The sequence below is a fragment of the Chiloscyllium plagiosum genome, unplaced genomic scaffold, assembly GCF_037043375.1.
Source record: "Chiloscyllium plagiosum isolate Xiang-an unplaced genomic scaffold, Cpla_swu_hap1 HiC_scaffold_14, whole genome shotgun sequence".
Lineage (NCBI taxonomy): Eukaryota > Metazoa > Chordata > Chondrichthyes > Orectolobiformes > Hemiscylliidae > Chiloscyllium > Chiloscyllium plagiosum.
This window is the reverse complement of record NW_028270152.1, coordinates 92,870,488-92,874,304: the sequence shown is the minus strand read 5'-3', so window position 1 is coordinate 92,874,304 and position 3,817 is coordinate 92,870,488. Positions and strand designations below refer to the sequence as shown.

At 45.2% G+C, this 3,817-nt stretch overlaps 2 non-coding genes across 2 annotated transcripts; both read left to right on the top strand.

Annotated features, from left to right (window-relative positions):
* The first annotated feature begins 1,825 nt into the window (after positions 1-1,825).
* trnar-ucg (transfer RNA arginine (anticodon UCG)) lies at positions 1,826-1,898 on the top strand. The gene has a single exon. It is a non-coding gene; the product is annotated as a tRNA-Arg (tRNA).
* Positions 1,899-3,332: 1,434 nt separating this feature from the next.
* On the top strand, positions 3,333-3,414 carry trnas-aga (transfer RNA serine (anticodon AGA)). The gene has a single exon. It is a non-coding gene; the product is annotated as a tRNA-Ser (tRNA).
* Positions 3,415-3,817: the final 403 nt, after the last annotated feature.

The window sequence follows — 3,817 nt, the reverse complement described above, 5'->3', positions numbered from 1 at the left end:
GGATTGTTAGCTGTCTTCATGTTTGTCCTATATCGTGTTTTGTGCAGTCCTTGCATGGTATTTTGTACACTACATTAGTTTTGCTCATGTTGGATATCGGGTCCTTCGTTCTGGTGAGTTGTTTGTCTGTGCGTGGCTGTTGGTTTGTGTGCCGTTATGAGTCCTTGGGGTCGCAGTAGTCTGGCTGTCAGTTCTGAGATGTTCCTGATGTATGGTAGTGTGGCTAGTCCTTTTGGTTGTGGTATGTCCTCGTTCCGTGGTCATTCTCTTAGGCATCTGCTGATGAAGTTGCGCGGGTATCCGTTTTTGGCGAATACCTTGTACAGGTGTTCCTCTTCTTCTTTTTGCAGTTCTGGTGTACAGCAGTGTGTTGTGGCCCTTTTGAATAGTGTCCTGATGCAGCTTCGTTTGTGTGTGTTGGGGTGGTTACTTTCATAGTTTAGGACTTCGTCTGTGTGTGTGGCTTTCCTGTATACCCTTGTAGGGGATTCTCCATTCGGTGTTCTCTGTACCATCACGTCTCGGAATGGGAGTTGGCTATCCTTTTCTTCTTCTCTCGTGAATCGGATTCCTGTGAGTGTGGCGTTGATGATCCGGTGTGTTTTTTTCTATTTCCGTGTTTTTAATGATTACAAACGTGTCATCGACATATCTGACCCAGAGTTTAGGTTGAATTTGTGGTAGGACTGTTTGTTCTCACCTTTGCATGAGTTCCGAGATTGGTGATCCCATGGGTGTTCCGTTGATTTGTTCGTATATCTGGTTGTTGAATGTGAATGTGTTGTGAGGCACAAGTCCAGTAGTTTAACACCCGATACCCAACATGAGCAAAACTAATGTAGTGTACAAAATACCATGCAAGGACTGCACAAAACACTATATAGGACAAACAGGCAGACAGCTAACAATCCGCATGCATGAACATCAACTAGCCACCAAACGAAACGACCAGCTATCCTTAGTAGCCACACATGCAGGCAACCAGCAACATGAATTCGACTGGGACAACACTACTATCATAGGGCAAGGCAGACAGAGAACAGCCAGGGAATTCCGAGAGGCATGGCATTCATCCACAAACTCCATCAACAAACACATCGACCTGGACCCAATATGCCAACCACTACAGCGGACAGCTGAAACTGACAACCGGAAGCGGCAGGGACAGACCACTATAAACACCGAAGGAAACATCAAAGAAGCGCTTCGCAGGAGGCTCCCAAGCACTGATGATGTCCCCTAGCCAGGGGACGAAACGTTTGCAACACAAACTTCCAGCTCGGCGAACAGAACCACAACATACTGCAGAGTGTGAAAATATTTAAGTCAGCTGGGCCGGATGGGATCTTTCTGATGTTGTTTAGCAAAAGCACGACAGGAAGGTACAAATCAAGTTGATGCAACAACGGCTCGTTTTGAGCCGCTAATTTGCAGTGAAGTGGCGGCGCCAATAAAAGGTGTCACGCATCTCGTCTAATTCCACATCCTGAGCTCGAAATGACCGGAGGTCTCTCGCTGAGTATCTGCAGGGTCTTGTTTGGACGACACCATGACACTTTTTCACTGGAGTGGATCATGAAATCGCGTCGTGACTGTGAATAAAACGATGGAAACTTCCAGCAGAGAAGGAGGCGACCCTGAAGCAGGCAGCTGAGTACAAATGTTTCTCCTTTGCCAGTGAAAGGCACTGCTTCGCAAATTGGAAACTTCGAAGTGAAGCAATGCTGGTGATTATCTTCGCTGCTTGTTCACCTTTTTAATTCTGATTCCGTGAAAGTCCATGGCATTACATATCGACATTCTGCCAAGTGCAGGGTTGTCTCTTGGGCCAGTGGCGTAATGGATAACGCGTCTGACTTCGGATCGGAAGATTGTAGGTTCAAGTCCTACCTGGCTCGAGGGGGAATGTTTTGCTTTAACCGTGGTATACGTTGACGCTCCCCTGTAAAGTTCTCTCGGGACATCGCCTCTGTGCTTCCGCATGTAAAGCTTGCATTTGTCCTATTGTCCATTTCAAATTCCAGCTCTCCACAACGGACACCTCCGTCAGTTTGGCGGTATCTTCTGGTGTGTCTCCCTCTGTGGGTGAAAATGAGCATGAGTTCCTCAAAAGAGTTACAATTCGTTATACTTCTGTCCTATTATTGTGCCATTTAAGAACATAGGATAACCTCATTGACATTTGACCTGGAAACATTAGAACACACGAGACTTTGGGCCAAAGTTCGAAACTGCGACTAGAATAGATGGCTCTCTGATTAGCCGCAATGCACACGGGCGGAATGGCCTTTTCCCACTTTGTAAATCTTCGAAGACAATTTGAAAAAAATCTGCAACGAAAATGTTCAGACAGGGTCTTTTATTTACACCAAGTACAATAGTATCTATCGCCTTGTCTTGTTATTTACTTGTGAGGATTCGGTATTCTCAGCACCGTGGCCCGGATCGTATTCCCGCTCATGGAATGGTTGTATTGTTCAGCAAACATATCGGTGTACCAGTACTTCTGCCGATTTTCCGATGCTGGCAGGTCATTGGTTTTGTCCAAAACATTATGAAGGTTAACATAAAACAAATAGCTGCAGGTGCTGGAAATCTGAGTCAAAAACGAAAATTGTTTGTGCAGCGGAGCATGACTGGCAACAGAAACGTCGACTCTCCTGCTCCTCGGATGCAGCCTGACCTGCTGTGCTTTTCCAGCATCACTCTGATCTAAAGTCAGGTTTCCAGCATCTGCAGTCCTCACTTTTGCCTAGTTTCTTCAGTGTCTCTGGTTCCCAATTCAAGAACTCCATCTCTAGCGGTTTCATGTTTGTACCTCCGTACTGAGGAGTTGAAGAGTGAAGAAAAGTAACTCACCTCCTCCATCTCTGGGGTAATTAGGGACTGAAAATGAATCGTGTCACATTGAAATATATCTACATGCGAATTAATCTCTCTCTTTTATTGGGAACCATCTCTTTCATTGTAACCATCAGGAAAGATCATTTCGTTCGCCAGAAAAAGAAATGAATATGTCACTAAACTTTGTTTGCTTCAGGTCCGAGAATACTCAGATCAATAGCTCCTTTGCTTACTTCTGCTGGTCATGTTCGCAAAGAGATATGGCAAATTGCCAAGTGTGATTTTACTTTCAATAAATAATTTTGACTCAGTTTGCCTGCAAATATCTTTTCCTACCTTTGTGCTTTTCTTTTTTTACATTGGTGTCTCGCATCTTACAAATGACAGCAAAGGTATGAAAGGAGATGGAAGCATTTCGCTCAAGTCAACGGTAGCTTTCAATGAGATCACGGCTGATTTGGTCAATGCTCAACCCACCTGAGCTGTCGGTAGTCATGGCCGAGTGGTTAAGGCGATGGATTAGAAATCCATTGGGGTTTCCCCACGTAGGTCCGAATCCTGCTGACTACGTTGTGAATGCTTTCCTGCTGGTACAATTTTCGCTCAAAGTTCAGAAAAACTATTTTGTGAACCAGGCCGGTAATTTGATTAGACTTGGGAAACTCGAGTTCTTCATCAGGAATGTTCCATAGTTAAAACATTATCTCTGTTTCTCTTTCCAGATACACTGCTCGACACGTCCTGAGCAGAAGTGCTACTTTTCATTAGATTCCTTTAATCCCTGTCCACTGTTCTGTGACTCGGGTCACTGGCAACACTTCCTCCTGCTCGTCAAAGTGCTCATTCCCCACCGCTCCCTCTCCATCATTAGAAACAACCGCAGGAAATCGCCACTTAACCATTTTTGTTCCAAAGTGAAACTTATCAGCCTCGGGAATCTCTCCACCAAGCGGGACTTCTCATCCCTGGACAT